At 42.9% G+C, this 17,528-nt stretch overlaps 1 pseudogene; it reads right to left on the reverse strand.

Moving 5' to 3' along the window:
* Positions 1-426: 426 nt before the first annotated feature.
* On the reverse strand, positions 427-578 carry LOC143950456 (U2 spliceosomal RNA; annotated as a pseudogene).
* Between the last annotated feature and the right edge of the window lie 16,950 nt (positions 579-17,528).

A 17,528-nucleotide genomic window follows, 5' to 3' on the forward strand; every position in this document is an offset into this window, starting at 1 on the left:
CCTTCAGTTGCAGCACGACCGTCTGCTTCATCCAGGACTCCAAGGTAGGGAGCCCGTCTGCAGGGGGGGAAGGCTTGGCTGGTCCCGGCTGGCTGGTGCTGGCCGGGGTAGAGGTGGGGGTTGGGGCAGCAACATCCCCGGGGACCCTGGTGGAAGTGGCTGGAGCGGGGTTCTTCTTGCTGGTCTTTCTCTCGCTCTTCCCCATCGTCTTGGAGAGAGAGAAGTCGCTTCAGGTGTTCTTTCGGCGGCTTCCTTCTGGATTCCTCGACGTCTTCGCTCTGAAGCCTTTATAAAGGCTCTTGCATCTACTGCCCGAAGGTAGTAATGCGGAGGGGGGGGAGGAGGGAAGACCGCAATCTCGTTCCTTGTGGGGGCTAAGCCTCTGGCCCAATAGCAGCAAGTAGGTGAAGCTGAATTTAATCAACGATCCTACAAGGCCGAGCAGAGGGTACCCCACAAGGACCTAATGGCTTGGATAGATACAAGTGGTTCTCAACGTCCTAGCTGTGAAGCAGAGACACCCCTAAGGGCTATAGTCGATACTACACTTGATCTTAGCCAAAAGGCCGAGAAGCGATCTGTCCAGCGACCTGTCCAGCGCGCCCGCGATGTCGGCACCCGAAGCCGATCTCTCGATCGTCTCTCGGGTGCTGCCGCCGCCATCTTGGGTATGGGAATCAGGAAGTGGAGCCTTTCGGCTTCATTTCCCGGTTCCCTACTGCGCATGCGCGAGTCGCGCTGCGCAAAAAGGATGGACCCGCTGCCTCTGGGATCTGTGTGTTTCCCAGCAGGCAGCGGGGGACTTTGGGAAAGGGGCTTAATCTACGCCCCTTTCCGCAGAGAGCTATCCCGGAAGTGGGTGCAGATACCTGTACTGTACAGGTACCTGCACCCCCCTCCCCCCTGAAAGGTGCCAATTGTGGCGCCGGAGGGGGGGAGGGTTCCGATGAGCGGAAGGTCCACTTTAGGGTGGACCTCCGCTTTAACTAATATCAACAATGTGAATAAATATTTGAATGTTCTTGAACCATCAATATGTTCATCCATGTCTTTCTCCTCTTATTCACAGTTTCCTTCCACGCAGCCTAAAGGACACAGGCATCAAAAATCCCACCGTCATGGTGATGGATCACACGATAATTCCTTTCACACAGATTCTTCTCCCTCACAATCAGGTTACAGTTATGGGCCTAGTTCCCATAACGGTGCACATGGTGACATTATGGTTTCCTATGCTCCCCCTACTCACAATGGGGGGCCACGCCCAAAAACGTTTAACGCTACACCATTTACATCACTCAAAAAAACAACAAACGATGGGGACTTTTTTTGGGCAGGATGCAAACACGGAAACAAGGAAAGACACAAACACACCTCAGAGACACAGAAACCCAATTCACGGAAACCTTGTTAAATGTTGTATACCTATCATCCCAGAATTTGACCTCTGAAGATCTGAGCATCCTTGCTCATGGCCTCAACTTTTGCCCAAACTCCTGTCTGGTCAGGTTTGGGACCATCAAGGACGTTCACCTCTTTATACGAAAATTATTACTTAAAAGCCTCAATGTCAATACGGGCACCTCTGGGGAACCTGGCCAAACCAAGAAGGATCTCCAAGCACTTGACCACCTAATTTCACTTTTAGAGGAAAATGAATCATCAGATCTTATAGAATCTGTTGACATTGAATCTCTAGAACCCAGAACCCCAATATTAACATCAAGCCCTGCGACAAGGGGGCAATATTGTGGTTATGGATATACAGATGTGCAACAAAATCCTATCCAACACTGATTGATATAAATCTTTACTTGACATATTCTTTTTTTAACTCCTTAATTTTTTTATGATTTTTACAAAAGTCCATACAACCATTTGAGAAGCACCTCAAGCCATATATATAATGTTATAATCTCATTACATTACATTACATTGTCGTTTATAAATTTGCTTAAATAACCATCATTACATTATTCTGCATCCTACATACTTATTTCCTTAAAGAAGGGAAAACTGAAAAAAAAAAACGAGAAAAACAACAGAAATAAAAGAAAACTAAAAGTGGGGACCAAGAACAAATGTTAACAGGTTCACTCAGCTACTACCAGTGCCTCAACTCCCTCTCCTCTGTACTTCTATAGCCTTTTTTTAACCCCACTAACCTTGTTATGATCCATCCCTCCAACCACCTCCCCCAGAATCTCCCTTGTAATAAAGTGCCGAGCATCACAACGATACACCATATCTATTTACTACCAGTGCATTATATATTCTTGGGAAAAAGAGAAGGAAATCTGCGCTACAGTGAAAAAAACAGAAGGTTGTGTGATGCGGCAATTCAAAATATATACCAAAAAATACTATATATATGTAAATTAGAAAAAAGAGAGAATAGGGATTGCGCAGTTCCTTTTCTCTCTTTTTCCCATTATATATTCTTATTCCTAATTTATTTCTCTCTCATTTACCACTTCCGATCCCCCTCTCCGTTCCCCCTATTTATTCCCTGATCGTATCCACCTAGTCTTTGGGTATGGTCTCCCCCCCAGTATCCCCTTTAAGGAGGACATCCCATTTTACCTAACCAGGGCTTCCAGATTTTTAAGAATTTATCCCGGTTCCTCTGTCTAATAAATGTCACCTTTTCCCTCCATACTGTAGCATCCATCACTTTATTCAATGGGAATGCAGGCCGCACCTACCCTCCCCGAATACCAAAACTTATATAGCCTATTTAAATAAGGACTCAACACACTTATTGGCAAAGAATTGGCCGCTGCACTTTATTGGTATATTAAAAAAAAAAATAATAATAATAATATTCTGATAATTTTATTGCATCATAAAATTCTTATATTTCAAACAATCAACTTCAAAACAGCTCAGTCTTAAAGGACTCAAGCATACATAAATATTTTAACCAAAGTCCCCCCTACATCACGTAGGGTGACAGACCACATAAACGTGCTTAGCGACAAGGGAAGGGGGGGGGGGGGGTGGGAAGCTTGTTGCACCTTCACTGCCTGGCTGGGAACAGGTGTGAGTGCACCTGTGAGAGGGTCATATATATCATAAGCCCCCTTTCTAGAACATTCCCCATAGGTCATGTGACCATTTGGGATATCACCAATAGCCTTGCGACCCTTAACCCCGCCCCAGACCAATTTGCCATTCTCTTAAAGGGACATTAACCCAAATACATTAAGCTGTATATAGCCCTAAATATTTACAATATTACTTCTATCCTCTTAATAATAAATGGAGGGGCGACTGCATGCCCATGCTGTCGGGCTCAAAGCCTTGAGCCCTCATAGTTCCTGGGAATGCAGGCTGCACCTACCCTCCCCGAATACCAAAACTTATATAGCCTATTTAAATAAGGACTCAACACACTTATTGGCAAAGAATTGGCTGCTGCACTTTATTGGTATATTAAAATAAATAAATAAATAATAATCATATTCTGATAATTTTATTGCATAATAAAATTCTTATATTTCAAACGATGAACTTCAAAACAGCTCAGTCTTAAAGGACTCGAGCATGCATAAATCTTTTAACTAAAGTCCCCACATGCCGGGTTTGAGAATTCAAGCTTACCCCACAACCGCGGCCAATTCAATGCAGTTTTGCAATCCTACATTAAATATATCTAAGCCTATATCGGACAGGTGAACTCCATCTGTTCTATATAATCCAGGGAAACCGCCCTCCAGATCAATGTGTCTATATGAGAAACCTCCAATGCGTGGCGTAAATTTTTCCATAAACCTGTTCAGTCTCCTCCTAATTTTCTCGAAATTTTTTCAATGAGCTTCTTGGAGCCATGCTAGCCAAGGGATTATCTCCGAAAAGATAATTCTGGTATTTGGAAAAGATAACTTAACCCTAATTTGGTCACGTCTAAACAATGACATAAGGACCAGGGTTGTAACTTTTTCCAAATCGTTTCCCCCTAGGTGTATTATTAATACATCCGGAGCTGGCCATAACTCAATCCACCTAGAGACATAAAAAAACAAACTAGCCAATTGAAGACCTCTAATTCCTTTCCAGAAAATTTGAATTTCTCCAGGATTCATAGACAAATTGGACGTATAGCAACGCTTCCTGGATCTTTTATTAGCCCAGTATACAAAAGAGTGGCCCAAGATCCAAACATATCTTCTATTACCTAGAATTAAAGAAAATGATCAGGTCTGACATAAATCTGAAAACGTTGAGATTCCCATCTCCCCAACCGTTTGATAACTGCATCATCCAATCCCATCCTAGCAGCTTCCGTAGCTGCTCCGATCCTGAAAGAGTGAGTAAACTTAAATTGATCTAAATTAAATTTTCTCAAGCAAGCCTTTAATATGTAATTTAATTGATACTGAGTAACAGGGGATCCATCGGCGTGAATCAAAAAATTCCCCTCTCCTATTGGCCTAACTGCCAGATAACTATTTATGACTCTAACTGGACATATATCCTCATCTCCACATCGGCTTAGGGGTACCCAACTGCCTTTTCCTAACCTATCCATCTTTGACACCGGGATGAACAATTTGATCCCCATCTCAGAGACAATCACATTCTTTCTTAGTAAACCCACCACTACCTTTTTGTTTTTTTGGCAGCAACTCAGATATTCTGAGAGCCCCAAAAAAGGCTAGTACAAACGCAGTATTAAATAATATAGCCTCAAAACCAGATGAACACACTGAATGTCTAGTAACACACACTTGTTTTAATAAGTGAATTGAAATGGGTCTCCTATTATTTGGAACGGAATGGCTCTTCCTGTAGCCTTTCAATGCCTGCCTAATAGAAAAGAATGCTGTGCACGGAGCTAAGTTTCTTAATTTGAAGAAAACAGATAAACCCGCCATGATTTTGGAAATGTGACTATGTGACCACTCTAACTGCATTAAACTACATAGAAACATCTGAATGTCTGTTTTAGAAGGAGAATCAAATTGTATATCCATTTCCATAGCAAAATTACACCACCTATTCCATGCAGTTGAGTACTCAACCCATGTATTTTCTGCCACAGAGTGTCTTATCGCATTTGTAAGAACTTCTAAATTAGGCTCCACAGATGTTCTGGACATGCATAACCATCCTTGTCCGCATACGGCAGGAGTTGGCGATGTTAACCTTCAAAATCTATATTTCTGATTTATTAATCAGAAGATATGATATGGGTTGAAAAGAGAATTCTTATTGACAAAGGAAAGGAAGGTTTAACATAACACCATTTATTAGAGTACGTTACAGGTTTATCTAATACACAGAAAATATCTATAGTCTAAGTGAGGGAGTAAAATATTAGTTAAAAATACAACAAGAGTACAATACATTCATTACAATACAAAACAGGACATATGACAATTCGGTATACCTTGTAAGTGCTGGGAGATGATCTGATATGTTACCTAATATTGGTCCATAGCTCTGGTCAGTTCTCATCTGCCCTTATCCTAGGGTTGGGGTCCCCTTAAAAAGGGCCACCTCTCATTGACTTGCATAGGACCACACTGATTGGTTAGCCCTCTCCTCCCCTCAATAGCACCTCCTCTTTTGGGTTTAATAGGTTAGTGATAATTAGTCTGAAGCCCACTTAATTAAAGAGGAAGTTTGCTCTTGAATAGGACACTTAACTATGCATAGTCCCAGCCGGGGTAAATTGTCCATTCCTGAACAGATCAAAGAAATATTTTAAGCATATCAACCACCCTTTGAAATGGATAAATGGTTGATTAGCACGGAAGAATACACAAGCCTTTATCTAGCAAATGAATTCGGCTCCGTACCGACTACACACCCCAAATGGTATCTGTTCGTGGGTTTTGATTATTACATTAGGTAAACAGCAGGACATCTCCCTCACACCCACACTTAGCATACCTGTGAGACAAAGGTATTGTTAATTGAATTATATACGCTGACCAGACGTCTGCTCCTGTAACTCAAACCATCTGGGCAGGTTAAGCTAAACTACTTCTTTATTTCTTATACTAATATCTACATCTATAATACAAATATTCCCAGTTGCTAATGGAGATTACTCATAAACTCCTCATAAGGCAACAGCGAAATCAGTATACCTGAAATAGAGATAATGCATCCGCAATTTGATTCTCCTTCCCTGGGACATGCCTGGCCTTTAGCTAAATATTACATTTAAGACAAAAGAAACACTAGGTATCTTAGTAATTTGACCACTTGTATAGATTTGGCTGACAAACAATGCATATATGACCCCTTTATTATCCGAATTAATCAGGTTTCTTTTACTTGCAAATTGCTCTCCCCATATTTCTATTGCAACTACTAAAGGGAAAAGCTCCAACACTACTATGCTTTTGGTGGCTTTGTTTGTCTCCCAACTCACAGGCCCCTTACCACAGCACCAGTGAGTCTTCCAAATAGCTGCAACTCCATATGAGCCTGCAGCATCTGTATATAGCTCAAGGTCAGATGAGGACACAAATTGCTCCTGAAAAAATGATCTGCCATTGTATATATCAAAGAATTTGAACCAAACTGACAGGTCCTCCTTGAGGTCAACTGTCAATCTGACGTGGGAAAATGGTGATTTCATTCCTGACATGGCCAAGTACAAGCGCCGCGAGAAGATTCTGTCAACTGGCATAATCCTTGTCGCGAATGCTAGAAGGCCTAATAAAGATTGAAGTTCTTTTAATAACACTTTTTTGTGCCTAATCAACACTGAAATTAAAGCTTTAATCTTAAAGATTTTATATTCAGGTAACTGAAATACCATATTAACAGTGTCGATCTTGACACCTAGGAATTCAATCAGAGGAAGGAAAAACTGTTTTCTCGCTAGCTAGTGGGATGCCGAAATGTTGCGCTATCGCACCAAACAGTTATAACATAAAGTAACAGATAGGAGATTGCACTGGACTGATGAATAAAAAGTCGTCCAGGTAATGTAATATACCTTGGTAGCCAGATTGAAAAGCCACAACCCATTGGAAAAAGGTTGCAAATTTTTCAAAATATGCACAAGATATGGCACATCCCATAGGGAGGCACATATCAAAGTAGTAAATACCCTTAAAATACATACCCAAGGAGTTGAAAGCTCCAATCGGTAGCAGCCTGAATGCTGCCTTTATGTCTGCTTTCGCAAACCAACGTACCTTTCCCAAACTTCCTAATTTGCTGAATAGCCTCTTCAAACGTGCAATATGATACTGATGACATACATGCATCTATTTCATCGTTTATAGAGCTACCTTTTGGGAATGATAAATGGTGGATTAGGCGAAAGGTATTTGGCTCCTTTTTAGGTATAATGCCCAATGGCGATATCCTAAAAGGTAAGAAAGGAGGGTAATCAAATGGACCTGCTATCCTACCTTTCCTAATTTCCTTAACTAATTTCTCTTTAACAATGTGTGCGTAAGTATCCACTGACTTTACATTTTTTACTGGCTCACACCCTTCACCCTGAAACACTGGCAAAGGGAAACCTTTGGAGAAACCTTCAATTAGGAACTTGGCTGTCTCCTGGTCTGGATATATACCAGATACCAGAGGAGGCAACAGAGATAAAATCTTATTACAAAAGACTAACTAACTTTTTTAAGTCCTTTTTATAATTCCTAGTGATGGATTATGGCCTTGGCCTTGAATACTTAAACTGTATTTTTTACAACTTAGTGCGATTTGCCCTGAACGTCTAGCTGCACTGCCTGACTGCCACTCCTTTCTTTCCCAGCTGGGGATGACACAACTCTTTTTTCTTTATCATTATAATTATAAATTGTTGTTATAGTGACATTTATTTGTCTCTCATATTTACTTCATAATCAAATTGTGCTATGGATTTATTTTGTATGGTTTGATTTACTGTAAAGTGACAGTGTGACCTTTGCCATCTCCTTAAGCCCATTTTTTATCCCGCCAGTTGACCGGGGTTGTTTTGTGTGAGGGGGGGCCTTTTTCCCGGCAATTGGTGTGACTTGGAGGGGGCGCAACCGGCGACCCACTTGAGAGGTGGGCGGTTCGACCCTTGTGTCCCCCCTTGCAGACAGCCCGATCGGTAATACACCGTTTGAGCTGCAAGCGCAGGCGCGCAAGCCTTGGGCTCCGCGCATGCGCCGTCCTTCTGTGCGCATGCGCGAGGTTTTCTATGCGCGCGCACTGTTCAAGTCACTGACCCCGCTGACGTCACGCGCCGGCGACATGGTGCGGAGGTCATAGCAGGGTTGAGGGGCATAAAATGGCGGTTCACCGCCATCCCATTATGCTGATCGGATCCACGGGATACACAGAGCTGTTAAACTACCGGTGAGTGAGGAACCTGTTGGACACATAGCATTTTTAACTTTAATATGTTGCTGTATATTCATAGTCCTAACCCTGGTGTATTATTGTTGCTCCACAATTCTTTACATAGTTGCTCCTATCCACCAACCCACTCTAATTGGGAGCTGTGTCCATTCTCTACATACCGATGCACCCTGTGTTACCTATAGGGGTCTACAATTGTACGTAGCCTAGCCACGTACACCCCGGGATCCATCTTTTTTCAAACAACTGATTGAATTGGTAATTACATTTCTAGATTGATGGTTTTTCCTCTTCTTTTTTCCCCCGTAATTATTTTTTTCTTTTTTTCACTCACCAACATTGGAGTAGCACTATTTATTCACATTCACATTGAGGCTCGAATTTTGCTTCTAGAGGGGTGGTTCGTGACCCCTGATATGGTGACTGGTTTGATATATGGACTATATTAACCTGGGGTTTAATTACTATCACAGTGGTGGTATTTCAATTTGGCTGTTGAGTATGCACATAATACTCACTACTCCCTTCACTTTGGGATTAGTTCCCCCTTTTCTCTTCTTTTCATAATTTTTTCCAATTCCTTATTTATTTTGTATTCACTATTAGTTTTTCTTCTTCGTAATTTAATTAAAAATTAAAACAAATAAAAATTACCTTGTTTGAATATAGGTCGTCATTTGGTTCAAAATTCCCCTCCCAGTCGCCGGGTAAGGCTTCTTTTCCTCCCCCAATCGGGGCTCTGGTTGATGTAGGGGTAGGGTTAGAGAGGTAAGACCACACTTTCACTATATATCGTAATATTGTCTCCATTATTGATTTGTTATATGTATTGTTATATGATTATGTTTTTTTCCCGTTTTTATACTTACCATTAAATTGATGTATTTTTTAGATGTAGGTAATATCCTGAAGAAGCTGAGAAGCGAAACTAATCAAATTACCTCACCTTCCCCTATGAAAATGTGATATTTACCCAAAGCTGTAATATTTTGTATTTTTAATAAATAATTTTTATAGAAGATTGCTTTTTTCATATTGATTTAATAGATGTACGTGCCCCGTGATAGTCCCCTTGCTCATACCTTTTTGACATCTGTGATTGGAGACCAGAGATCTCAATTTTATTTTCCAGTCTATCTAATTGGGATGAGGGTGCACATTGATATTCTATATATGTTTTCTTTATGTGAGGCCACCCATTATCTGGTCTGGATATATGTCCAACCATTGTTGCATGCTTGCCAGTTTCACTGGGGTGTGAGCTTTTTGCATAAATATCCCTCTGGGAGCTTTGAAAATTGGAATTTCTTTTGAAACACCTGAGCAAAGGGTGGGGACCAGAACAATTCGAGCACTCGTGCTTGTATTTGCACAAACCCCTCCACTTACGCTGGTTCTCATTGTAAGCAAAGCAGTATCCCCTTTTATAAGGAGACATTCTAGATTGTGGCTGCTGTCTAATGAAATCCACTTTCTGTGGCACCATCAGATTAAGCCACAACCCGACGTCCTTATTGCCCCACTTCAATGATGGTGTAGATTGTTAATTTTTGTCTAAATGCCTCATCGTATTGAAACCATCCTAGACCTCTGAAACGTTTATATGCTTCTAGCACATGCTCCAAGTGTTGAAACAGCCCGCTGCAATACTCCGGGTGATTCTCACCTAGCACACTGGAGTATATTGCAAATGACTGCGACCAATTATTAAAAGACCTCGCCACAGGTCTTCTCCTATCATCCTCATCTTTCTCATCTGATTTTTTGTCATTTCTATTGACAAATTCTTTTGCTGATGGAATAAGCGACAGAATATCTATGAATTGACCTTTCCATATTTTTTCTTTAGTCTGAGGAGAAAGGTGGTAACCTAATGGCGAGATGTCACATGGTAATGTCTCTTTAAAATACACTTCTGGTACTGATGCACTAGATATATTAATCTCAGCTGGTAAAAGGTATTGCGAATTAGCATTAGCTGACTAAATGTCATTAACATTACCTATATTGCCTAAGCTGACAGAACGTCTGTTTTCATTAGACCATACATTACCATAATTACTATTATCAACTGCAGGTGTATTGATAGAGTCAGCTAATCTGTTAATGGATTCCATAATTCTATTAATTGTGTGTGCTAACTCACCTATACCACCAAATGGCGCTGGGGCATTTGTTATATCTGAAGCAGCATAATGCTGCTCTCTGTTGCCTCCAGTGGCCATCCGCGGGATGTCTCTGATACTCACACTGCTTGCAGCCTCAAGCTGCGATCATGATACACTGGGTAAGGTTTGTCTCTCTTCACTTACAACCGCAGACACAGCCTCTGTCCTCTGTATAGCTGACGCTCCTCTAGCCCGAACAGCGCTTCCACGGGGACCGGACCCTCCTCCTCTTCTTTCCTCTCAAGCTGACCCACCTTTGCATAGTGGCTGCCGGTTCTTACAGTCGTACTGTGCTGCTGTCTTCTCTGTCCTGTGACACCAGCGGCTGCATAGACAGTTTATGTCGGCGGGACCGGCGGTTTTGAATGTCATTAACAGCTGTACTGCCTCTGACTTCAGGGGAATTGATAGGCAATACCACAGGACACTGTACTGAATTTACCTCAGCCAAAACACTTTGCTCATTATCATTCCCTGCCAAAGCCAGGCATTTTCTGATGCTGCGTACACACAATCAAATTGTCCGGCGTACTTAGTCCGCCGGACTGCATTTCACCGGACAATCCAATCATGTGTGGGCTTCAGCGGACTTTTTCAGCGTAAAGTCTGGCGGACTTAGAAAGTAGTTTTGCAGCCCAAGCCAAGAACTAAGAATGACGCATGCTCAGAAGCAAGTACGAAAAGGAAGCTATTGGCTACTGGCTATTGAACTTCCTTTTTCTAGTTCCGTTGTACGTGCTGTACGTCATCGTGCTAGCAATCGCCGGACTTTTCGTGTGTCCGTGTGTGGCTATCCACCGGATTGTTTGCCGGACTAAGTACGCCGGACAATTCGATCGGCATAAGTCATAAGCCATTCTTCTCCACCTTTATCCCCAGCTTTCTCCAACACTTGCCTCATTAAGGTTTTCATAGCCATGAGTGAAGTACTTCAGGAGCCTGTTTTCCTTTTACTGAGCTTGTTGCAAGCTTGTTGCACCTTCACTGCCTGGTTGGGAACAGGTGGGAGTGCACCTGTGAGAGGGTCATATATATAATAAGCCCCCTTTCTATAACATTCCCCATGGGTCATGTGACCATTTGGGATATCACCAATAGCCTTGCGACCCTTAACCCCGCCCCCAGCCCAATTTTCCATTCTCTTAAAGGGACATTAACCCAAATACATTAAGCTGTATATAGCCCTAAATATTTACAATATTGCTTCTATCCTCTTATTAATAAAGGGAGGGGCAACCGCATGCCCATGCTTTCGGGCTCAAAGCCTTGAGCCCTCATAGTTCATTCTTATAAAGTCGGAGGTCTCACTGATTGCCAGTTTTGGGCTATTATCTTTCGTGCTTTGAATAGGCCTCTAATTGCTGTGGTTTTACTATTTACTGACACAATGTTATCCTCTATCTTCCCAACAGACATATAGTACCGTTCAGGACCAGCTTGAGCCCAAAGGTACGATTAATGTCCTCAAGTATCTCTGTCCAATACCTAAATAATTTTGGACATCTCCACCTCATGTGGATCAAGTCACCTGTTCCTTGACACCTTTGGTATTTGTCATCGGGCCTATATCCATACTGAAAAGTTTCTTTGGGGTATAGTAGGCTCTGTGTAACAAGAATAGTTGCAACATTTTCTGTGAGGGAAAAACTGACACCTGGGAACTCAGATTTAATATCCTTCTCCACTGTTCTTCTGTTATTATTTCCCCCAGGTCCTCTTCCCATCACTTTTTATTTATCTTTCCCCGTTGATAAATTTGCTACATATCTGTTCATATATCTCTGATATTAAACCCTTGGAAGATCCTGTCATGGTGATTTTTTTATATAAGAGGTACTTCACACCATTCCACCCTTTGTGTTTTGAAATGGGTGCTGAGGGCGTATCTAATTTGAAGATATTAGTAGATTGATTGGCATGGGATACCGTACTCTCCCCTCTGTTCTTCAAATTACTTCAGGGAACTCCCTTCATATAGTTGCATGAGTTTTCCAGTACTGCAAGCCTCCCACTCATTTATTTTACCCATGGGCATCAAATCTGGAAAATATTTGTTGTCCCAGATTGGAGTATATTCTGTTAACCCCATTTTAAGGGCAGCTGGAGGTGTAGTATGTACTCTATATGCTTTAATTTTGAGGCATACTAATCATTACTAATTACTACGTTCTCTTTGTGTCCCTCCGGTGATTTTTAACAATCGTAATTTTTAGTTAATTTTGTACCTCCTCTATCGACATTCATTGTGTGCGCATTGGGCTTCCGGAGTCACGTTTGTTGTAATTGCCCTGTGTAGCTGACTTGCGCAACACTTGCTCTTTTCATTGGCCATAGATCAGTGTTGCTAGCTTAAAAGTGGCTGTCCGACGTCACGCCGTCGCTGCTGATGAAGTCCCGCCTACTTTCGGGGACGCAATGCGTACGGACCACGTGACTCAAGCCCTGACATCACCAGCAAGCCGCAACACTGATCCGTGCATGGACATCTGAATGTACCTGTATTTATGCTTACTACTCGGCGCTGGAGATCAGTGCAAAAGCATGTGAGTGTATTACTTTATTTTGTATTTCTTTTAATAAATCCTTCATAAACGGAGAGCACTAGATCTTGTCTTTTATGCTTTTATGTGGAATCATGCTGGTATTTGGAGACATGAAAGGGATCCACCTCCGGAGCACTCCCGTTTTGTATGCTGATTGTTGGGATTAACCCTTGATGGGAATATGCGTTTTTGACCTGTCTGATTTATCAGGGGTCCAGTATTTGAGGTGAGAGTCCATCTTGCTCTTTGGTGGAAGGGATCACATCATCACCTGTTTTTTCTGATTGAAGACATACTGCACATGCGGATTCTTCTTGAAAATCAATTTGTCCTATCTTATATTTCATTTATAGACTTTTCTATACGTGCTATATTTATATGTATTCTGTTTTTTTTTATCTGCGCTGTACTGTTACTTTTTATGTTAACCCCATATAGCTCATTGCTACCCTAACAGCCTGCCATACTTTTGTTACTAATTTTAATGTGGAGGAAATGAGGGATAGGGAATCTGCTTCCAGAGCTTCCAGCAAGCTAATATGCGGGCTCCTTGCAACATCATTCAAACATTTTTATTGCTCTCCCCTTGTATGTTACATTCCCTAAGATTCTGGGCAGCCAAAAAATAGCTGCGCGGATGTGGCACTGCTGCTCCTCCCTCTTTTATTGGTAGCTGCAATATCTATAAACAAATACGAGCCTGCCGCTTCTTCCAAATTAGTTCCCGGAACAGTGTTTCAATTTTCTTGAACCATCCCATTCCAATCCAAACTGGGGAATTATGTAGCTGGTACAGAAATTGGGACATCCAGATCATTTTCATGAGGTTGATTCTTCTGGCAGCTGAGAGGGGGAGATGGCTCCAAATGTTGCATTTCCACTTGAATTGAAGCAAAAGGCGAGCGAGATTATCCTCAATATACTGATATGGGTTCCTTGTTAACCATACTCCTAGATACCTCATCCTATATACCACCCTTAATTGCCCCACTGAGGATGGGAGGGGATTCATTGGGTCTACTGGCATCAAAGCCTATTTCTACCAGTTAATTAGCAGGCCTGATATCTTTCAAAATTCCTCCACAATGTTCATAGCCATGGCCGAGGATGAGTCTATATCTCCGAGGAAGAACAAAATGTCATCTGCATACAATGCAATCTTTTCCTCCCTGTCTCTCTTTTAAATCCCTGTATCCCCCTTGTTGTTCTTATTGCAATTGCTAATGGCTCAATTTCTAAAGCAAACAACAGAGGTGACAGGGGGCATCCCTGCCGAGTTCCCCTCTCCAGCTCAATTGAGTCAGAGTATGCATTGTTAATTCTAATCTTAGCGCTTGGTGTGTGATAAAGTGCTTTTATCCAACCAATAAAGGTGGGTCCAAACCCGAACACCTCCAGAGCCCGTCACAAATAGTCCCACTCCAAGCTATCAAAAGCTTTGTCAGCATCCAGAGAGATGACAGTTTGTGAGCCCTTATTCAGCGTTGGAATCTGAAGGTTCAAGTATACTCGCCTTACATTGATGTTAGTGGCTCTATTGGGAATAAACCCAGATTGATTTGGGTGTATAAGCTTTTGTATAAATTTGTTCACCCGGACGGCTAGCACTTTCGCCACTATTTTTGCATCTGCACATAATAAAAATATTGGCCTATAGGACAAGGTATCTATTTGAGCTTTCCTCTCTTTTGGAATAACCACTATTGTGGCTTCTGCCATTGAGGAGGGCATCCTCCCTCCCGCGGTCACCTCCCCTAACATCCTCTGTAACTCTGGAAGCATCACCTCCCCAAATTGCTTATAAATTTCTATAGGAAGACCGTCTGGGCCGGGTTACTTCTGGTTAGCCATCTGAGCCACTACGCTTTGCAGTTCCTCGAGGGTTATGGGGGCTTCTAGCACTTTTTTATCCTGTTCTAATAGAGCTGGTACCTGGATGCCCCTAAAAAACGTATCCATTTCTCTTGCCACTTCTCCCACCCTGGCTTTATATAAATTTGCGTAGTATTGTATGCATTCAGTATTTCAGGGATCCCAGAAGTAATTTCGCCCTCTGGCATCCTAATTGCTGCAATTACTGATGGGGAGTTATTGGTTTTCACGAACCAGGCCAAAAAAGGGCCTGCACGCTCCCCTTCAGCAAAAGCGCATTGGGCCTGAAAAAGACACTTGTTTTCTGCCTTGCTGGTAATGATGTTATAATATTTTTGTTGACTTCTATGCCACCTCTCTTTTTTTTCTGTGGTTGGGTCGACCACTTATTGATTTTCCGACTCCACCACTTCCCTCCCAGAAACCTCCTCCCATTCCCTGGACCTCGTTTTGATCTTTGCCACTTGTTGTATTATTAACCCACGGAGGAAAGCCTTCAGGGTATCCCACACTATCCCTGCATTTGCGGAGCCCTTATTCAATGTTACAAATTCCTTTCATTTTAATGTTAATTCTGTTGGTTCCCTCATTAACTCCAACCAAAATGAGCTTATGCTCCATGCTCCAGGGAGGTTCTGACCTTCCAACTGAATCATCATTATTAATGGTGAATGCTCAGACACTCCCCTGGTAGCATATATTATGCTTTAAACCAGCTTCACCATGTCCCCGTTTCCAAAGGCCATGTCTATTCTTGACAATGTTGCATATGAGCTAGAATAACATGAATATTGCTGCCTCGCTGGGTTCCAGGTTCTCAGGCACATCAAACGGGGCAAAAACACCAACCATTTGGGTACCACATGCCTAACAAGGCATTTAATGTCCAACCACTCAACCTGTTGGCAAGAGCACCTAAAAGCTACACAAAAGGGGCCCAAATCTGTTCCTCCTCCTCCTTACCCACTTCAGTCTGCCCCTGCTATATCGAGTTATTACCTCTCAGCAGCCTCCACTGACAGGGATGATAGGATAGCACCGGGTGTCCTAGGTCCTAGTAGCACATCTGCCAGCAGCACATCACCAGCTGTAGACTGTAGCCAGCAAATTTCTATAGAGCAAAAAAAATACAGTCCCTGCCACCCACATGTCCAGCGTCTAAATGCAAGCTTGTCAAAGCTGTTGGCTCTCCAGCTTTTGCCTTTCAGCCTGGTGCCCCCTTCCGTGAATTCGCACAATGTGCTGTACCACAATGGCAAGTTACTAGTCGCTATTACTTTTCACGTAAGGTCGTTCCACCTCTCTACCATCACATTGAAGGGAATGTTCTGGCATCATTGGGCAAGGCAGTCAGATGTAAAATCCACCTTATCCTCCAGCAAGCATGGGCAGGGACAAAATATTTTGTTCATAGCACACTGAGTAACGCTGCTTGCAACTCAAAAGGATGCATGACAGGGCTCGGTGCTGCAGCTTGTTGTTCTCCCACATCTCCATACAGCTGGTTGTGATGATGCCAGACCTGTAAGCTCTACCCTCTCATCCTCCTCCTCTGCCACCTCCATGCCCTCCTCTGCAGAATTGCCCTATAAATATCAGGTACCCCCTAAGCATTCAAAAGGCTATTTCATGAGTCAGGCTAAAAGGTGTCATGCAGTGCTTCAGCTGGTGTGTTTAGGGGACAGGAACCACACCGAAGCAGAAATTCTTGCAGCTTTGCAGGGACAGGCCAAGAGGTGGTTCACACCACATCAGCTGGAGCCAGGAATGGTGGTGTCTGATAATGGCTCAAACATCCTGTCAGCCCCTAGACTGGGAAAGTTGACACATGCGCCATGCCTGGCACATGTCCTCAATTTGGTGGTGCAGCGTTTCCTAAGTACGTACCCAGGGTTGCAAGATGTACTAAAACAGGCCAGAAGAGTCTGTAGCCATTTCAGTGGTCATACACAGCCAGTGCTCGGTTGGCTGAAATTCAGCGGGACTTGTACCTGCCCGTAAACCGCCTGATTTGTGACAGACCAACCAGGGGAAACTTGACTTTGGCAATGCTACAGCGGCTATACATGCAGCAGAGGGCCGTCAACGAGTACCTGTGCCATATGGCACAACAACGGGCTCAGGCCACTTCACCTTTTTTTCCCCATGCCAATGGATGATCATTAAGGATGCATGCACTGTATTGTCACACAAGGATGGTGAGCAATGACAGTGCATGCATCAGTTACACAATCCCTATTGTTTTCCGTCTGGAGCTGACTCTGCGTGGCATTATGAACAGGGCAATGGAGGCAGAGCAGCAGAAGAGGAGGACTTCCTTTCCTCTCAAGGCCCACTTTATCCAGACACCATCATTCCTATGTTACAGAACATACATGAGGAGAGAGGGGAGGAGGATGAGGATGAGGATTCTGGCACTTTCATAGGCTTCGAAGAAGAGGAAGACATGCGGCAATCTATAAGCGATGGCTTTCCAACCCCAAGACCTTTGGGAGTAGTATGTGGCTGGGAGGAAAAAGTTCCAGATGCTGTCATCCTGAGTGACCCAGAGGAGTCTGCTTCTCAAGCCTCAGAAAATTTGAGGCACATGGGCAACCTCATGCTTCAAAGCCTGCAAAAGGACACTAGA

This window comes from Lithobates pipiens, unplaced genomic scaffold, assembly GCF_037356315.1.
Source record: "Lithobates pipiens isolate NorthernLeopardFrog02 unplaced genomic scaffold, aLitPip1_a1.2 Scaffold_30, whole genome shotgun sequence".
In the NCBI taxonomy this organism is placed as follows: domain Eukaryota; kingdom Metazoa; phylum Chordata; class Amphibia; order Anura; family Ranidae; genus Lithobates; species Lithobates pipiens.